The sequence below is a fragment of the Rhinopithecus bieti genome, unplaced genomic scaffold (genome assembly GCF_001698545.2).
Source record: "Rhinopithecus bieti isolate Rb0 unplaced genomic scaffold, ASM169854v2 scaffold_14854, whole genome shotgun sequence".
Lineage (NCBI taxonomy): Eukaryota > Metazoa > Chordata > Mammalia > Primates > Cercopithecidae > Rhinopithecus > Rhinopithecus bieti.
In genome coordinates this window covers 72,462-93,369 of record NW_016807908.1, presented here as the reverse complement: position 1 = coordinate 93,369, position 20,908 = coordinate 72,462, and the positions used below count along the sequence as shown (strand labels likewise).

Sequence of the window (20,908 nt, the reverse complement as noted above, 5' to 3'; positions counted from 1 at the left end):
TGTCCCCAGAGGTGGAGTCTACAGAGACAGGCAGGTTTCCTTGAGCTGCTGTGAGCTCCACCCAGTTCGAGCTTCCCAGCGGCTTTGTTTACCTACTTAAGCCTCAGCAATGACGGGCGCCCCTCCCCCAGCCTCGCTGCTGCCATTTCGGTTAGATTGCAGACTGCTGTGCTAGCAATGAGGGAGGCTCCGTGGCTGTGGGACCCTCACGGCCAGGTGTGGGTATAATCTCCTGGTGTGCCCGTTTGCTTAAAGCACAGTATTGGGGTGGGAATTACCCGATTTTCCAAGTGTTGTGTGTCTCAGTTCCCCTGGCTAGGAAAAGGGATTCCCTTCCCCCTTGCGCTTCCCAGGTGAGGCGATGCCTCGCCCTGCTTCAGCTCTCGCTGGTCCGGCTGCAGCAGCTGACCAGCACCAATTGTCCGGCACTCCCCAGTGAGATGACCCCAGTACCTCAGTTGAAAATGCAGAAATCACCGGTCTTCTGTGTGGCTTGCGCTGGGAGGTGGAGACTGGAGCCATTCCTATTCGGCCATCTTGCTCCGCCCCCCCGCAATTTTGTTTTTGTCTTCTATAGTCATTTAATTTAAAATTGTTCTCTCAACTTTTAATTTTCAAATATTTCAAATCAGCAGAAAAGTTGAAATAACAAAACAATAAACACATATATAAACTTGATCTTCTACATTCATCAGTTGCTAACACTTTGCGAGCTTTCTTTCTCTGTGTGAATTTCTCGCTTTCTCTCGCTTTCCACTACCAGCATCAACCAACAGACATGAACATGCCAGATGATTCCACTCCTCAGCTGTTGTGTAACCCTCAGTCTTTGAGGCTTCCTCCTTGAATACACAGCTATCAGAGGGCAAAGACAAGCCCTCCCTCTGTGCTCTGTTCAAATTTTTGACCCACAGAATCTGTAAGCATAATAAAATGGCTGTTCTATACCATTGAGTTTTAGGGTGTTTGCTGTGCAGCAGTAGCAACTGGAACAGCATATAACACTTTTTTCTGGTTTGATAACAATCCGTGATTTTTGATCATCTAAAAGTGTTTTATAAATGAATCAATTTGAAGATATTTTCTTTATCCTATATCATCAAGATTGTAATCTGAGAAATATCTCTGTGAAGTCCTTTAATTCAAGCATGCCTGGGTAGTCAGAAGAGCCTGCCTGTCAGGTAATTTCCCTAGGGGTCTTTGCATGGAAGACCAACAAACCTTTTGAGAAAGAACTTAACCTGAGCAAAGAGACTCTCTGCTCAAGAAGTTGGTGCCAGGATAATGGTCTAATATTCCAGGGCTGGTCAACTTTGAGAATAGTTCAGTACCATCACTTGACTTGCCTTCCAGCCCAGCCACCATAGACCTATCCCTGAATCCCACAGAGAGAGGAACTGCAATGCAAGAAAGAGGAAAAGGAAAGAGTGCTTCAGTTGCTCTTCCTTGAGGCCTTGGGAATATAAGTGAACAGGTTCAGCAGCACTGGTATCAACTGCCTTGGCCCCATAAGGAGGCAACTGACCTAGGATATTGGGTATTGGGTGCCCCATTGTTGATTTTGGTGGACTTAGCAGAAAACCAGAGGAGAGGGGCAAATAGTGCTTGGTATGTGGACGCTGGGATGACCATATTTTTCCATTTATTAATTCACTCTGGTGGGCACTATTAACTGTCTATGACTTATGTTTTTCTTTTCTGTAATAACAAAATTGTAGTTGGCATGTGGCTGCCAAGCTATCCTATGTTTTTCAGCTTCCCTTGTAGTTAGGTGTTGTCATGTGGAATGTGATAAGTGATTTGTGCTTCTTGCAATGCTGGGACTTTATACACCCAGTATGCGTCTTCATGCTCTCTTTCTCCTCTCTACTGGCTGGAATTTATCAACTCAACCTTTGGGTCTCTGAATGACTATGTGGAGCAAAGCCACCCACTGACATGGAATTGCTCACCACTAATTTTTAGGTAAATAACAAGCTATCTTTTTTCAATCTTTGAATTATTGTTGAGTTTCTTTGTTTTATCATTTTACCCATAACCTAAATATGCTTGTCTATCCAACAAATATTTACTGAACTATATATTAGGTTCTGTGAAAGATGATAAGGATACAATGGCAAGCTTAAAGTTCACCAGGGGAAGCAGACAAAATATAATTACAATTGTGATCCATGTTAAATCCTCTAGAGGAGAGGTGCATGGTGAAATGAGTGTATATAGTCAGGAGAATTGATGCAGTCATGGGCATTAACAAAGTCCTCTGTGAAAAAAATAATGGAAGTCTTCAGGAAGAGTGAGATTAATTTGTGGATGGGAGGCAATAAGCAGAGATCCTTCTAGGCAGAAGGCATAGCATGTCCAAAGGCCTTGGGGTAGCAGTTTGCATGGTCAGGCTGGTCTAGAACTCCTGATCTCGTGATCTGCCTGCCTTGGCCTCCCGAAGTGCTGGGATTACAGGCATGAGTCACCAAGCTGGGCCAGATCACATAGTCTTTGATGTCTAGTTCAGTCTGCCGTCCTGTGCATTGGCAAGGGCCTACTGAACGCTTTCCATAGTGAGTGTAGATCACCCTCTGGCTTGTTCCACACACAGATGTGAGTGTGGTGCGTGCAATCCTTATAGCGAGAAGAATCCAGGAATCCTATATTCCATTAATAACAAAGTTTTGTGTAAAAATGGCAATTTGATCCTGACATAAAATGTTTGCCAGTTGTTTCTATTTCCCCTTTCCTGCTCTTTGTAGCTGTCCAGATCTTCTGACTGCATCATGGTGTGGATCTGTTTACTCTAGCAACTCCTCTGGCTTCTGAGGAGGCATTTCTTTTTTTTTTTTAAGAGTATCAAATCAAATGATTTTATTATGAAAGATAAGCCATTTATTGATCATTCACTTTTCTAAAAAAACACGAATGTGAGGATAAAATAAACATACCTAAGACTCACTGGCCCCTCCAGGACAGGAAGCAGCCCTGGACAGAGAGCCTGCAAACGAGTTTCCTTATGTCTAATGTCTGAACTTCTCACACATTCTAGGATTTCATGTCTCATTACCTATTACAAAGGAAAGGAAACTGGCTAGAAGATTCATGTACAAGAAGGTCACGACTTTAAAGCTATCTGACGCTAATGACTTGTACAATCTGGTTTGCAAACTCTGAGAGACAGTATCAAATAAACACTGCCAAAGACTACTCCCAGCTAAACTTTCATGGTTCTTTGAAATTGTCTTTGGGACTGGCTATGTTCTCACTGTAGCTTCCGTTTATTCCACAGCACAAACCCTCAAGTCCACCCGCAGTCTCCATGTTCAAGTATAAAAGTCAGTTTCAGGACAACCCTGGATTGCTGTAGTGTTTCTCTGTGTAGCGTCTACTTGGTGTCATGCCCTTGGGCAGGCTGGCCAAATGGCAGCACAATGCAGGGGGCGACACCGTCAACTTTCTCACTGCCGAACTTGCTCCCCTTTCAATCTGGTCACTGCCCATGGTCAAAGTTGAATCTTGAGATCAGTGACGACCTTGGCCTATCTTCGGTCTGAAGTTGCACTCTTACATAAACGAATCCACTTCTTCACCAGAAATTAGCTTTCAAAAGGTGTCAGGCATATTCTTAGGAAGTGTCCTGAGATGGAGCTGGAGGGTCCTGGCCTTCGGGCTCCGGCGGGGGTGCTGGCACAGCTGCTTTTTTCTGGGCCGCCAGGAACTCATGAATTGCTCATTCTATTGGTGGCCTGAAGATGTGGTTAAGTTTTGGATCCACCACCTGAGAAATAATCCTGTCTACTCCAGCTTCCAACATCCCTGACTGAACCACACTCTGCCTCAGACCATTTCGCAATTCGTTTTTGTTCATTGTAGGATTCCATTCTTGCTTGTCCAGATGTGTTGACACAAAATTATCCACTTTCTGCCTCAGGTTTTGGTAAGCTGGCTTGGTGTCCACGTCGGCCAGGCAGTCCCGGTAGAAGCTGTCAAAAAGGCTCCAGCTCTTGAGTTGCTCCACGATGAGAGCGATGTGCTGCGGGTCACCGGGAGGCAGCGAGGCCGGGTTGATGAGGCCGGGTTGATGGGGCCACCGCCCCCGCTGGCCCAGTAGCGCCAGTCGCTGCCCCGGCAGAGGCCTGGCTCGCCCCGCCACCGCCCACCACGCCCGTTCCCCCTCCGCCGCCGCCATCCGCCATGGCTGTGCCCCGGGCGCACAAGGGAGAGCGACTATAGCTTCTTCTCCAGGACAGAAGGCCTTGAACGTGTAGAGGTGGCGAAGGGGGCGGTGAAGGAGGAGGGCCCCAAGGAGGCAGCGGTGGAGGTGACGGTGATGGTGGCAGCGGTGGCGATGGCGGCGGGGACGGTGGTGGAGGCGGCCGCGGTGGCGGCGAAGGCCAGCTCTGAGACAGAAGCTGTGGTAGACGCCCTGAGGAGGCATTTCTATTTTAAAAAGAGGGGTTTGCTGAGGCAGCTATCCAGCAAGAGAGTGACTGGAAATATTGCTAGCGCTCTCCTGGTGGCAAGTGAAAGAAACTGAACTAGAGAAAGCGGAAAAGACGATTTACTGGTTAATGGAACTGGAAGGGAGGGGCGGTGTCAACATTAGGGACAACTGGAACCAGGGACTTGAACATTATGAGGAATTCTGTTCCTGCTGGTCTTGGCTTCTCTGAGCATCAGTTTATCTGCTCACATTGGCTTCTCAGGTGGCTGGAGCCGTAGCTGCTCCAGCCTCCCACGTTTACAGTTCCAAGACTAGAGAGGAAAGGTCCTCTCTTCTAAGCTCAAATTTGAAAACAGACCAGAGGAGAATCCTGATTGGCTGGATTAGGGTCACATGTTTATTCCTGGGCCAATCACAGTGACCAAAGCATGAGACTTTATGATTGGCTCAATTGGATCAAGTACCCACCTCTTGGCACATATTGGAAACGTCCACCAGAACTACCTGGTTTGAAAAGGCATCTGCCTAAGGATGCTGTTCTAGGCACTGTTTTAATACATTTTTCTTTGAAGTTTTCCTTCCCTCTATTTCCTTGTATTTATGTATTTGTAAAATGACATCAAAGACAGAGCCTCTCTTAGGTCCTAATTTCTCTACCAAGTGGTAGCATCTGAATATCCTTAACAAAGGGGAGTGGCCAATGTCTCTTTTAACAAGGGGGGTGTGGTTAGGGCAGGCGCCTCAGGAGCCCAGGGCAGGGTTCAGGCCTGGTAGCCCTGAGAAACAGGGCCCATTTAATATGTGTGAAATGCAGAACACACACTAAATGGGCTGCAGTGGAAATCCCGCATCTGAGATACTGGAGGGGTTTCTGTATTTCTGGATGCTGGTAGATAAGAACCAGAAATTTCTGTGTGCTGAAAACTAGAGCACAGAAAGATTGGTGCTTGTTATATGAGGTGAGAGAGGGAAAGAGAGAGAAACTGTGCCGATCTTGTTTCTGATCCTGTGCTCACCACCTTCCTCTTTTTTGGCATGTCTCTCAACTCAGAAGTTTGCTTTGGGGCTTCCCCAGCCAGTTCTGTGCTCCTCAAGGCAGGAAACAATGCTTGCCAATCTTTTGGACTCATTTTTAATCGGCTTGGAAATTTAATCAGAATAGTGCCAGGTACCTGCAATTGTAAAAAAAAAAAAAAAAAAAAAAAAAAATCTATTAATTAGCTACCCGCAGGCTTGCCTTCTCAAGTTAAATTTAAATCCTGAGGAGAAAATGACATACAGCTGTGTTCTATACCTCCAGGTATGGAAACTACCGCCTGGGATTAAAGCATCAGTGAAGATGCTGCTTTGGAGGGATTCAGATTTTAGAGAAGAAAGGAGGTCATGAGAGCTCATTACTTTATCACTGAACTGGTAAGAATTATAAAGAGGTTGCTTTTTGCTTTTCTTGTATATATGCACTACATTCATTTTTTTTGGTGTGACAACAGTGTTTATAAAGGACCAAACATTCACTCTGCTAATGACAATTGACATTTCTAGTCACCCGAGAAACAAGGATGCTTAATTTCAAGAGATGTGCATCAAGGTGGTACCAATGGGTACGGAGTGTAGACTCTTTGGGAAATTGAACACTCAGAATGGACACAGGTTTAATTTAGCTCAAAACACACTTAACATATACAGTAGGGCAGTTTGTCTGCAATGCCTAACTATTCTTTACGCCCATGACCTTGGTTCATTTATCTCCCCAGAATTCGATCAGGAGTAGCCTCTCGCCACAGCGGTGACAAGTCTGCTGCCAAGCGGCTAGCCTATTACTGGGAGCTTTGATAAAATAAAGATCTTGATTCGATAGCGCAGGGGTGGAATCTGAGACTCTGCATTTCTAATTAGTTTCTGGGTGATGCCAAGGCTGCTGGTCCTGGGGTCACACTTTGAGTAGCAAGGGACCAAGTCACAGAGACAGGGGGAGTTAAGAGCCCAGACACTTGAATTGTGTAGCTGATGTGAATGTCTGGGAGCTTCTGGTGCAGAGGATCCCAGACAAGCCCTAATTTGTCCTCTGAGTCCTGTTTTTCCCATTTTTATTTTCCCGCTGCACTTCCATGGATTCCACAAGAGATGCATCCTTGAACAGAGCCCCTTTTCTGAGCTAATTTGAGGGGATTCTATCCTGTTCTTGCAGCCAGATGAGCCCTTGCTAGTTCAAGAAACAATTACATCAGTATTTAGAGAAGAGTCCACAGGTTAGGCGTGTATGAGGTACAAATAACCAGACTCTGCCTTCCCCTGGCTATGACCTGTAACTTGGTCTTTCTTCCTTACCTCTCCATCAGCTGAACACTTCGTCTGTGCCTTCAGGGCAAGACCTACTTTTGACCCCGTTAACTTGCTCATTTCTCTAATCGATTTGTCTAGTGAAGAGATGTAGTTTCAAAATGGAAACACCTCCAGTACTACAAAGTGAATAAAGCGGAGCATTTAGCTGTTTCCTATGAAAACAATCTGAAAATACAGTAAATGAATCCATGGCTAAAAGGCTAAACAGTAAATTTATTTGCAAAGTGAATCACACATCAGTTGTGCTTTTACTGTAGCCCAGAATAATTTCTAGTTATAGCAACACTAAATAGAAAATAGCTTGTATTCCATTATTTAAAATATTCACAAAGTGGGGGGAGAAGACTGGAAAGAACTGAGTGTGTAAATGTGACTGTTCTGGGGCTGTTTTAATGCTTGGCTTTGTATGGCATCCACGCCCAGTTTGGTTCAAGCGATGAAAATGAAATGGACAAATGTATTTGGTGACATAAATAACAGTAAAGTTAATAGGTTTTACTCAGCACTTGGCATGTGAATGCAAAAAGAGCCGAAATCCTCTGGGGTCACTCAAGATATACTGAGCACCCGCTTTTACTCAGGGAACCGTACTAAGTGTGGTGGGAGTTCAAAAGTGAGCAAAATGCTTCTTCTTTCCCTTCGGCTTTTACAGTCTAGGAAAAAAATGACAAGCAATGTTTTGTTCTCGTCCCTCCATTTTCTATTAGCTGACAACTACATGGATCCGCTTTTCCTTAATCTGATGGACTGTCTCTCTAGTCGTGAAATTTTAGTGTCAGCATCAGGCCAAGGAGTGAGATATTTTGAACATTTTCAGTGTTCTTCAGATCCCATGATGCAGGTGACAGTCCCCTCTTAAGGCCAGCCCCTTAGGAGTCCATGTTTTATCCATGTTTTCAGTTTACCCCACCTTTCCTAATCAGAGCCACCCTTCGCTCAGAAAATCACAGACATTTCTGGCAAAACAACCCTTTCCCTACTCTTTCAACCCCTACAACCTCCCCGAGAAATTTCTGCTTTGGCCTCTGCAAAGGGTCCACCTGATAAAGCGATATTAGGAGGCACCTTGCAAAAAGGACATAGCCTGTGAACTGGGGGAGCCCTGCTACTCACCAGCCACTCTCCCAGCACAGCTTCCTCAAAACTTTTTTTTAATGAAAAGATGGTGTGTCATGGTGAATAAGAGCATCAGTGTGCCAGGGCCAGGCGTGCTATAAACTAAATTGTGTCCCATCCCTAAATTCATATGTTGGAGCCCTAACCCTTCATGTGGGCTATACTGGAGATAGGGCCTTGAAGGAGGTAATGAAGGTTAAATGGGGTCATAAGGCTGGAGCCTGCCCAGGAGAACGGGTGCTCTTAGAAGAAAAGGAAGAGATACCAGCGCTCTCTCTCACCATGTAAGGGCACTGCGGGAAGGCAGACATCTGCAAGCCAGAAACAGAGACCTTGCCAGAACCCAGTCAGGCTGGCAGGCTGATCTTGGGCTTTTAGCCTCCAGAACTGTGAGAAAATAAATGTCTGTTGTTTAAGCCAGCAGTCCCCAACTTTTTTGACACCAGGGACCAGTTTTGTGGAAGACAGCATTTCCACAGACTCGGGGAGGGGGTGAGATGGTTTTGGGATGATTCATGCACATTATATTTACTGGGTACTTTATTTCTATTATTATTACATTGTAATACATAATGAAATACTTATACAGCTCACCACAATGTAGAATCAGTGGGAGCCCTGAGCTTGTTTTCTTGCAACTAGATGGTCCCATCTGGGGGTGATAAGAGACAGTGACAGATCATCAGGCATTAGATTCTCATAAGGAATGCACAGCCTAGATCCCTTGCATGCACAATTTACCATAGGGTTTGCACTCCTATGAGAATCTAATGCTGCTGCTGGTCTGACAGGTGGCAGAGCTCAGCTGGTAATTCAAGCAGTGGGGAGTGGCTGCAAATACAGATGAAGCTTAGCCTACTTGCCTGCAGCTCACCTCCTGCTGTGTGGCCCAGTTCCTAACAGGCTACACAGGGACTGGTACTGGTGTGTGGCCCTGGGGTTTGGGGGACCCCTGGTTTTAGCCACCAGTCTGTGGTACTTTGTTAGGGCAGCATAAAATGACTAATTAATACGAGGGAGACTCAGGGATGGGGAGGCAAGCTGAGGTGGGCAGAAGGAGAGAGCCAGGGAGGCAGCTGTGCATGCTGCAGGCTGAGAACCGAGATGGCTCTCAGTAGAGGTCAGCTTCATCCATTTCTTCAAACAGTTTAAAAATCCACGTCTGAGAACCGTTTCACTTCTTATGGATGGGCAGCAAGAAAAGCTGCCTGCAACAAGATTTAATTGCGGGACTTCTGGTAAGAACATTATTTTGTTTTAAACTACAAAGAACATGCAGTTCTTATGATACAGATAGTGAAAGAGTCACATAAAAATAGGCATTTGGCCTCAGAACCACAGTCTTATGGCAGTTTAAGTTTGAATCCTGAAATTAATTTTTGACAGCCCCAATAAACTGCACATTGAGATCACACTTCCCAACGACTGATCTGATCATTAGGGTTTCTATTTCTCAGGAATTATTGGGAGGAAAACCAACTATATCCAAGCTACTGGGAGATGCACAACTACTGATAATTAGAAAGAAATAAAATTGATGACTAAATGAATGTGCAGTTTACATGCAAAGGTAACCTTTTATTCTTTCCAATTAGGCTTTCTCCTGCAGGCTTGGCAGATGAGGCTGTGTTATAAATAGAAGTGGTATTTTGTAGGGTTCTTCAAACTGATGTGTACATGAGGTCAAATTATAATCAAGGTAATATATATAAGTAATGAGCTGAGTCCACATTCCCAGGCATTTATACATTTAGTGGTAATAGATGAGCAAAGATGAAAAGAGAGCTTCCGGAAAACGCAGCAAAATAGTTACTTGCGTGGCTGGAGCACAGCAACTTATCTCTTTGTAATGAATGCTTGCCAGTGATAATTGACTTCATTTGTTAATTGTATTCATGATATTAATGAGATCATTAGCATAACAGTCACATCTTATTCTCCTGTGGTCAAAGTCTAGGGAATTACAAGTTTTGCACACCTTGTTGCTATAGATATACTTATGCATCCCAGTGATGTACAAATTCGAATGCCATCTGTGCTGACTTTTACAAGGACACCCTGAAATAATCCCTTGCCTGTTTTAAGGGGCTTTCTGAGAATTTGGGAGAGATCTTTTCCTCAGGATAATGAGTTTCATATTTATGGGAAAGACCCAAATTTAGCTCCTGTCATCTTTTTCTCCCCTGAATTCTACTTATTAGTAAGACTTAGCCATGAGCTAAGAACCTGGAAGGAGGAAGAGAAAGTGGCAACAGCCAAGTCTCAGTAAGAGAGGAAAGGGAAGTGATGGGGCCCAGGACCATCAAAATATGGCAGCCTGACATCTGAGAAAACTGCAGAAGTGGAATGTTTCCCTCACCTTACTCTTCCCTCTCTCCCCTGAAGCAGCTCATAAAACCTAGGAAGGGCACTCTCTGACTTTCTCGGATACTTCTTCCCTAAAGCAGGTCATAACATCCTCATTCAGGAGGTACCCTCCCTATACCCAGAAGAAAGGAACATGCTTATCTCTGAAGACACAGGGACACAGAAGAATCTGAACAAACAAACCTGCCTTACTAAGTTCCTCCAAGTTTATTCCCATTAGGTCATACCTCCTTTGTCCAATCATACTTCCCCATGACTGTCCATCTTCAACAGACCCAAGTGTAAAAATATACAAGTTTCCGTTTCTCTGGGTCTTCATTTCTTAAGGCCCTTGTGTCACATAAAACTTATAATGAGGCTTTTCTTATAGGTGCCTCAGCCATGAACCTGGTGAAGAATGAGAAAATAAATCTTTCTTCCCCTAGAGAAGTAAGTGAAAGTTTATCCCTTCTGGCTTGGGGGATCGTGGAAAGAAAAAGATAGCGGTTGGGGAGGCAGTGGGGAGATGGGTATGTGGGATAAGACAGTCAAGAATGGGGTGGAGGAGATTTGTTTCAGTTTAGGTGTGAGACTCTAGAAGGGAACTGGATTACCCTATTCTCCCAGGCAACTCTAGTAACAATTCATGTGATGAGGTGTGGAGGAGACCCAAATGTGCCCATGTACCTCTCCTAGCCCCAGGAGGGATAGTGAAACGGACTGGACAAGATCCAAGCAAGCCTGCTTTAGAACCCAGCAAGACATGAGGAAGGTGACCCCCAGCAGCTGGTTGAAGGATGTGGCAGAGCTTGAGTGAGTAGCCGGGGAGAATCACCAGGCCATTGTGCAGCTGCAAGGGGCCAGCGGGCCCGGTCCAGCCCAGCCTAGCTTCTGCAGGAGACACTAATACTCCTCTAGACGTTGGCTGCTCCATAAGGGTCACTCTCCGGGAGCAGCCCAATCTAAACATTTTGCTGCAAGGGATGTCATGTGGAATCAAGGACCCTTTCCCTTCCTTGAACATCATCTTGGGGAAGAGAAGAAGGAGGAAAGAAGGAAGGAAGGAAGGAAGGAAGGAAGGAAGGAAGGAAGGAAGGAAGGTCGGACATCTGAAAGGCTGAACATTTATCCCAAAGACATCACATTACCTAAGGACTCTGTTCAGATTTTGGGATGACTTGTAATTTTAGAATTGACCAAAAATCTCTAGTTCCCTCTTTCTGCTTGCAAGGGGAATGGGGAATTTAGAGAGATTAATTAATGAGAAAATAGTGAAACTTCATTTTCTCTGGATTTATGAAGGTAGTGTAAGTGAATTGCAACCCTGCTGCATATGAAATTGCTATGAAGAGGAAACTTCTTTTGGTCCTGTTACCTCCCCAGCGCCATTCTAATTATTTATAATAATTGCTCAGTATAATTATGTATGGAAAGGCCAGCAGGTCTGGAAATGGCTCCATGACTGCTCTGTCACCATGAACTAGTTCTCAGGCACCATCTGAAGTTCCTGAGATGTGGCCCTCCCCTGATTATCCCTGTGGTGTCTCCTTACCTGACTCTTTCATCCTGATTCTGCTTGGTACCTGGGATTCCTCTGCTTTCCCCTATGACCTTGACATATGCCTGGTGGAGAAGCCACTCCATATCCTCAGCTGCCTGGCAGGGCCCATATGCTGGCCTTATCCTTGCGGTGCAGTTTTCAGATGGGCACAAGGAGGCTAGGTGACTTGCCTAATGTCATGCAGTTGGTGGCAAAGCCAAGGTTTGAACTCATGTCAGGTTTCATGGTCTCTGTGCCTAACTCTACCCTCTCCTTTGGATCCTGTACTCTTCCAGACCCAGCTTTTCCTGCACGCATTTGGTTGGAAAGGAAGCTAGTACACTGACAACTTAGCACAATATTTCAACCGACATGGATGCATTTTGCTTTGAAGCTAACTTCATTGATACCTAATTTATTCACTGTTCAATTATATTATCCATTGTTTTTTATGATCGAAGTCTAAAATTCAGGGCAGGACTCTCAGGCAGTGGGTGGAACTTGTTCAGATTGTGGCCACTCCAGCGACGGGGAAGTCCCTTGTTGTTGTGATCCCCAAATCCACGAAGAAAAGGTACAAGAATGAGCTTGTTCTCACAATGCTGAGCAGTTAGAGTAAATAACTCCAAATGAGGTGTTTTCTGTATAACTCGCCTTGCACTCTCGGGTTGACAGTCCCAAATGCGGAAGTGAGAAGGTTTTTTTTTTTAGTGTCCAAAAGCACTCCTTCCACAGCTTGGTGGAAACCAAGTAGTGCTTTACAGAAGATATTCAGATCCCCTTGATCCAAGAGTGTCACATCCCAAACTGAAGAGTCCCTGACCAGATGGGCCTTCAGCTTGTGGTTGTAAAAGATGGTCCAAACTTTGTGAGGTTTCTCATACAGGACCCTGCCAAATCCTTTCACACTATCCCTACAGATAGAAGGTTTAGTAAGAAGGGCCTGAGAGCATGTGTGGGCCAAATGAGTCTGCTATTCTACCCCCACTCCTACTGTTGTTGCTTTCACTGGGTGCTGGTGTGTTTAGTGTGTCCCTGGCCATCACCATGGTGCCCCTCTCAGGTTGGTCCTGCTGGGCTACTCCATGTCCAAACATGTCCCTGTCTCCCCATTACCACCTTTTCTGAGCCTTTTTAGCTGTTCTGATGGATGAATGCTGTGGTAGCTAATTTTATGTGCCAACTTCACTGGGCCACAGTGCCCAGATACGTGGTCAGACATTATTCTGGGTGTTTCTGTGAGGCTGTTTTCGGATAAGATAAACATTTATTTATTTATTTAGAGAGACAGAATCTCACTCTGTCAACCAGGCTAGAGTGCAGTGGTGTGGTCTTGGCTCACTGCAACCTCTGCCTCCTGGGTTTGAGTGATTCTCCTGCCTCAGCTTCCCAAGTAGCTGAGACTACAGGTGTGTGCCACCACACCCAGCTAATTTTTGTATTTTTAGTAGAGATGACAGGATTTCACTGTATGTTGGCCTGGTTGGTCTTGAACTCCTGATCTCAAGTGATCTGCCTGCCTTGGCCTCCTGAAGTGCTGGGATTACAGGCGTAAGCCACCACGCTAGACCAATATTGACATTTAAATTGGTGGACTTTGAGTCAAGTAGGTTGCCCTCCCAAATTTCAGTGGGCCTTATCTAATCAGCTGAAGGCCTAAATAGAACAAAAAATTGACCTCCCCCAAGCAAGAGGGAATTCTGCCACGGCCTTTGGATGTGAACTGCAATATCAGCTTTTCTTGGGTCTCCAGCCTGATGGTCCACTTTGCAGATTTCAAACTTGCCAGTTTAATTACATGAGCCAGTTTCTTAACATACATCTCTTTCTATGTGAATTTGTACCCTATTGGTTTTATTTCTCTGTAGAACCCTCACTAATAGAGATGTATACAACTGAAAGCAATGGTTGTAAAAGAACTGTACTTCAGTGTAGTGGTTAAGAGTGTGGGCTCTGAAATCAGATGCCTGTGCTAAGATCCCTGCTCTTCTGTGAGATATAGGATAAGATACTCAACCTCTCTGTGTCTGTTTACTCATGAGATAATATTAATACATGCAAGGCACTTAGCACAGTGCCTGGCAGATAGTAAGTGCTCAACAAATTACATAACCGGTTAGTGGTGGAGCTGGGATTTGAACTCAGGTAGTCTCCTCCGGATCATGAGCCCTTACCATTATGTGATATGTCCTGAGGGAAAAAAAAACAAACTGTTTTCCCTCTCTTATTCTCATTGCAGAATACTTCCCCTTTGGTCACCAAAATATGTAGGAATTTCTCCCCACCAGCCAGAATCGGTTTTCCGGTGGACACCAGCTAGATGTTCTATAATTCAACTCTGACAATGTCTATCCAGAGTTAGCATCAGATCCAACAGCTTAGCCCCACAAGACTGCCCCACACTTCAGATGCCAAGCACAAGTCCCAGGTTGTGACCTATATTTCTGACCAACTGGCTTTATATAAATTGGGGGTTCTCACAGCCCTTTCCCTGGGTTCGATTAATTTGCTAGAGTGGCTCACAGAACTCAGGGAAAAACACTTATATTTACTTATTGTCTTAGTCTGTTAGGGCTGCTATAAAAAAATACCTTAGATTGGGTAATTTATAAATAATAAACACATGTTTCTTACAGTTCTAGAGACTGGGAAGTTCAAGATCAAGGCACCAGCAGATTCAGTGTCTGGTGAGGGCTACTCTGTGTTTCCAACATGGCGTCTTGTTGCTGCATCCTCACATGGTAGAAGGGGCTGAAGGGGTTGGGGCAGTCCGTTCATTTTCTTTGATAAGGGCATTAATCCCATTCACAAGGGTGCAACCCTCTTGACTTAATCACTTCACCAAAGAGCCCACCTCTTAACACTATTACCTTTGAGTTTGAGTTCCAGCATATGAATTTTGGAGGGACACATACATCCAAACCATAACACCTATTTATTATAAGGGATATTACAGAGGATACAGATGAACAGCTAGATGGAAGGGATGCATAGTGCAAGGTATGTGGGCAGGCATGTGGAGCTTCCATGCCCTCTCCAGGCACCTCTATGTGCTCAGCATTCCAGAAGTTCTCCAAATCTCATCCTTTTGAGTTTTTATGGAGGCTTCACTATTTAGGCATGATTGATGACGTCATTGGCCGGTGGGGATAGACTGAACCTCAGCACCTCTCGCCTTCCAGGAAGTCAGGGAGTGAGGCTGAAAGTTCCAACCCTCCAGTCACATGGTTGATTTCCCTAGTGACCAGCCACCACCAGCTGTTACCTCATTAGAACAGAAGATGCTCCTATCACCCAAGAAATTCTAAGGGATTTTGGACCTCTGTGCCAGAAGCTCCTATCACTCAGGAAATTACAGAGGTCTTAGGAGATCTGTGTTAGGAACTGTGTTAGAGACCAAATATTAGGCCCAGAAATGGGGACAGAGACCAAATATGTATTTCTTCTTGTATCACAATATTACACTTCCTCTCTCTTATTCTGATGCTGTTTGTCTTCTCTTGAGGACCTCTTTGTAACTTGAACGGTTGGGGCCCATTTTCTCCCCACTCCCTTCAATTTCAATAGATCCACTTTAATCTCTTTGGGGTTTCCTAAAATATTTTATTTATTATTTTTATTAAAAAATTAAAATTCATATTATATTTAATTGGCCAATGATAACTGTATATAATAATATTTTATTTAAATAAAGATTTCTGTGGCTAAAATATTTGAAAAATGCTGGCATAACATATTATTTTCCCAGATAACATATTTGAATTAAAAATGTTTATAGTTCTCCAAACCTCAGTGACTTGTAGTACAACCTATAAAACATAACTTAGTGAGAGGTTAAGGCCAGTCTAGGCTGGACCTCCATGGGCTGAACTCTGAGGGCATTGCTAGACAGGCCCTTAAGTTTGCAGACTTCGAGCACCTTTTCCATCCCTATCCCAATCAAACAAATACAATATATATTATTATGTAAGAATACATGTTTATCTTCAAAACCAGCAGCATAGCGTCTTCAAATCTCTCTCTGCTTCTTCCGTCACATCACCTTCTCTCACTTTGACCCTCCTGCTTCCCTTTATGAAGACACTTGTCATGACATTGATCCCACTTGGATAACTGGGACAATCTTCCTGTCTCAAGATTCTTAATCACATCTGCAAAGTCTCTTTTGCCATGACAGGTAATATATTAACAGATTGTAATAATCAGGACATGGGCATTTTTGGGGGACTGTTTTTTTTTTTAGCCGTAGAGGACTTATGCTAGGATCTGGTTAATAGATGGGAAGAAAGAAAGAAAGATATTGGGCATGAAGGAAATGATTAAAGCAAGCTCAGAAAGCCATAAGTTGAAAAATGTGAGCATACAGACGAGCTCCACCTGGTTACAACGGGAGGCTTGCTGTCTTCTTCACCTCGTCATCTCTATTCCTAAAACTTTATAATATATGTGGATGTGACTTCTATGTCTGCAAACAATAATTCATATAAAGTTTGAAGCAATGAGTTAATAGATTTGCTCAAAGCCATACAGCTTGTTCATAAGATTATAACACGAAGTTAACGGGGTGCTAAGCTGTTGCTTAACTTGTAAGTCCTATTACCAATGCTCATACTGCTTGTAGGATTATTTATGTACCTAGAGCACAAATAAAAATGTAATTCTGAACAACTAAATACATATACATACGGCAAGCTCCATGTAGCTGTCTTGATATACCTGTATTCCTCCATCATATATTTGAAAACCTTCTCTATTTTCTTGTTTCTTCCTTTCTTTCTCTTTCCATGGTCCCAGCTTGAGTCCTGGGTTTTCTCCCTCACCCCAGGATTTAAACATGTCTGGGGGCACTGCTGTGTCATGGAGTCAGAGCTGTCTAAGTCCATTTTTTTTTTTTTTTAAAATCACTGCACACATAGTCAGCGTAGTGCCTGATACCTGATGGGCCCTCAATACTTGTTGAACAAATTAGGGAATGACCCTATTTGCAGCAGAAACTGTGGAGTCCCATGAGAAAGAACTCAACCCAAGGGAACAGGGAGTCAGGCACACAATTTTTGTGCAATATGAAAATTCCAGGCCAGGTGCAGTGGCTCATGGCTGTAATCCCAGCATTTGGGGAGGCTGAGGTGGGAAGATTGCTTGAGCCCAGGATTTGGAGACCACCCTGGGCAACATGGTGAAACCTGGTCTCTACAAAAAATAAAAAATTAAGTGGGTGTGGTGGCATGCATCTGTCCTCCCGGGTACTTGGGAAGCTGTGGTTGGAAGATTGCTTGAGCCCAGGAAGTTGAAGCTGCAGTGAGCTCCAGCCTCTGGGTGACAGAGCGAGACCCTGTCTCAAAAAAAAAAAAAAAAAAAAAAAAAATCCAGGCAAGGAGATCACTTGGAGTCCAGTTTTTGATCTGTCACTCAGATTGCCCTCTGCCCCACTGTGAACTGTGTCCTTGGAAGGAGAACCTGAAATTAGAATTCATTAAAGAATTTGGATGACACCAGGAGCACCTGGCAACACTGCAACACTGCTTTGGAGACTGTGGTATTAGACAGCCCAAAGTGGCCACATCTTAATGTGGCAGGGATGCAGGCGGTACTGCTGTGTTGGGGCACAATTGACCTAGCATCATGCTTTGTAGCTTTGGCCTAGCAGGGTAGCATTAAGGTGCTGTAGTTTTGGCTAAGTGACTATGAGGAGCACAGTGGGAGCTTGACACCAGCAACAACCACAAGGCTCCTTCTATGAGTCTTGGGAGACTGAGCTTCAGTTATTACTACGTGGCCACTGAGAGGTCTGAGCACACAGGACATCTCCATGGCCCCTGGGAACAGTTGGGAAGACACCAAGGGGAAGTGAAGGGGCCACAATAGTGTGTGAAGCAAAAATCAGAGAACTACTGTTCACTTTAATGCGATCTTATTTTTACGTTTCACTCAACCCAAGGGAACAGGGAATCAGGCACACAATTTTAATGCAATATGAAAATTCCAGGCCAGGTGCAGTGGCTCACGGCTGTAATCCCAGCATTTGAGGAGACTGAAGTGGGAAGACTGGGACCAGGCTTGGGAAAACACAGGAAATGCATAAACAAGACAGGTATTGGATGTGCAAAAAATATTTACTCATAATAGCAATATAGGTAGATTAAATTTATATATATTATATATTAACATTAATATACACACATAAGCAGTATTATATATATTATAACCATCAGATATATGCCTGTGTATGTGTGTGTTGTGTGTAAACATTTGCATAAACAGAAATCAATTGGTGATTGGAGTTTTTATTGTCATAGATATTGATCAGCTCAGTTGCATGCAGAAAAATGTGAAAACAGTAAAGGTCATTAAAAGCAACAAATGGCCCAACCTAATTTGAATATGGTCAGGCTAATATCAGAAAGCCCATTGCACTTGTGGAGAGCATAAAAAATTAGCACCAGAAGATATTGTAAGGCAGTCAGGTGTTTTTTTCTTATTGTTGCTTTTCTTTTCTTTTTTTTTTTCAGTAAGAAGGGATAGAAGAAAGATAGTAGAAACTACATTGGGTGCCAGGATTTATTGCGTTTATTCAAAGGAAAGTTAACACTCTTAACAGCTCTGTTTCTCTGAGCCTGAAAAGAAATATATGATAACTTTTCACAGATGAGATTCCCAAAAGTATTATATTGTTTCCTTATTAAGAAGAAGTTAATAGAATCTTTAATATCAAGAATTACAAAATATCATGAATGGTATTTCCATAGTTAATTCAGAAAATGTGGCCGTTTGTTTTGTTTTCTGTTTCTTTCCTAGTTTCCAGGGAAATAAGTAAGAGTTTTAATTGGGAGGTGTGTTTTGGAGGGAGGACATTTGTCTGGCAGAGGGAAGACAACCCTGTCACTGTGTTTTGAATTTGGGAGGTCAGTGTGTTTGTGTGAGTGTGTGGGTGTGTGTAACTATTTGTGACTGTAGGGTATTTGGAGATTTTATATCATAAAGGTAGAGGAGGAGAATGGCTTGTGTGTGGTTTGATCCCCAAGAGTGTGAAGAGGAATTGAGGGCTGGAGATTCTGAGGGTGACAGAGACATGAGCCTTCCGGAGCAGGGCACTCAGATGTGGCAGAACCTCGTGTAGTATGTTAGTTTTCTATTGCTGCTTAGAATAGATTACCATAAACTTAATGACTTAAAACAATACAAATTTGTTACCTTACAGTTCTGTATGCCAGAAGTCTAGCAGGCTCACCTGAGGCTCTTCAGACTAAAATCAAGGTGTTAGCAGGGCTTCTTTCCTTTCTGGAGGCTCTCGGGGAGAATCTATTTCCTTGTTCATTCATGTTGTTGGCAGAATTCAGTTCCTTGTGGTTGTAGGACCGAGGTCCCCAGTTCCTTGTTGGCTGCCATCTGAAGGCTGATAGCTTTCAGAGGCTGCCTGCATTCCTTGGCTACTGGTTCTATGCCTCCATCTTTAAAGGCAGCAATGGCAGGGCAAGTCCCTCTTAGGTTTTGAATGTTTCCTGCCTCTTTTTCCACCTCACCTCTGATGAACTGTTCTGCCTTCCTCTTTCATTTTTAAGGGCTCATGTGAATACATTGGAGCTGCTGGGTAATCTAGGATAATCTCCCTATTTTAAAGTCTGCAACCTTAATTTTATCTGCAAAGACCCGTTTGCCATATAATGTAACACACACAGGTGTAACACCAGGGGGTAAAGATCTTGGGACTCAAAATTTTGCCTGCCACACATGGGAATTACTATTTGGGTTACTTTTTAGACTGAGGCCCTAAGAACCTCAGTGATCATCCCTTTGGCCAAACTTGGTACAGAGGGTACAAAGTTGTCAGTGGAGCTGGAGACTCTTGAATGAATCTCAAGGGCCTGGGAAGGAGTTACAGCAGTGGTGGCCTCATAAGCCCCAGGATTCTTCTCTGATCCAAAGATAGAAGATTCTGAAAAATGACTGGTGTTGGACTTCTGGCCAAACTTGGAGACCTGGGGTATGTAGCAGTTACGATGCTTTTAGCTACAAATAACAAAAACTTGGGTTCAGCTGGCTTAATAATAAGAACCTCTGTTACTGTAGACAACACAAAATGCAAAGGTAGGGGGAGCTAAAGAGTTGGTTAACCTTGTGGCTCAAAAATGCCATCAGGGACCTAGATTCTTCTCTCTTTCTTCTCTGCCATCTTCAACTGACTGGTCTTGTCTTCTGGCTGTGGTCCCTTGTGGCTTTAAGTTGCTGCCTTGATTTCATATCTAGAGATGCCTGTATCCAGTGGAGAAGAGACCATCTCATTCTGTGTCTCCTTGAAAGATGGAAGGAAATGTTTCCCAGAAGCTTTCTGCTTTCCTATGTGTCTCAGGCCAGAATTGTACCCCATCCTCCTTCTGACAAGGTGCTCTGTTGGGACCACTCAGGATTCACTCACCTGGGCTAGAGCTGGGGTGGCAAATGATGGACATCTGAACAAAAATCAGGGCTCAGCTAGGGAGAACATTGGAATGGATGTTGTGCAGGCCACCAGTGGTGTCCCTGACAGGGAGAGGGTCAGATATAATTTGATTTGGGAAAATGAAGAAAAATAAATGTGACATTTATTACATTCTGTTTCCACACAGCATCAATGATCACATTAATCTTACCGCCATGAGCAGGGAGACCTGGTCAGAGAGTTTAAGAGACTTGCTCAGAGCTACACAGCAGGTAAATGGAGGGTCATGGCTTGGACCCAGATTTTCTGACTCAAATCAACTTCTCTTTCCACTACCCTGAAATTGTGTTATAATAATTGAATAGATCTTTTTTTAATACCAAAATTATACCATGTTCTTCAACTATGCATTTTGATTTCTGGCACAAAACATGTTTATTTCTAAACCACCTATTATAGTTTTGCCTAGGTCTTAAACAGATACCAAATTGATACATTGGAAGGAGATAAATTTCTCCCTGCCTTAAACACTGTATATTCACATTAGGAGAGATGACTGCAGGAGAAGAGAAAGTCAAGACATTTGTGGATCTTTAGTTTGGCGTTCAGTGGGACATTGATGTAAACTTCTCATTTTTTTTTCTCAAGAAAAAATTTAACAAGAAGAGACAAAACTACTAAATTTAAAATTGCATTTAAAATGCCATCCTCAAATAAA

At 43.7% G+C, this 20,908-nt stretch overlaps 1 long non-coding RNA gene and 1 pseudogene across 2 annotated transcripts; one reads left to right on the top strand and one right to left on the bottom strand.

Annotated features, from left to right (window-relative positions):
• Nucleotides 1–3,286: 3,286 nt before the first annotated feature.
• LOC108537040 (biorientation of chromosomes in cell division protein 1 pseudogene) lies at nt 3,287–4,348 on the bottom strand (annotated as a pseudogene). The gene has a single exon (XR_001887696.1). The product of XR_001887696.1 is annotated as a biorientation of chromosomes in cell division protein 1 pseudogene (transcript).
• Nucleotides 4,349–5,167: 819 nt separating this feature from the next.
• Nucleotides 5,168–5,844, top strand: LOC108537041 (uncharacterized). The gene is made up of 3 exons (XR_001887697.1): nt 5,168–5,388; nt 5,484–5,597; nt 5,730–5,844. It is a non-coding gene; the product is annotated as an uncharacterized LOC108537041 (long non-coding RNA).
• Nucleotides 5,845–20,908: the final 15,064 nt, after the last annotated feature.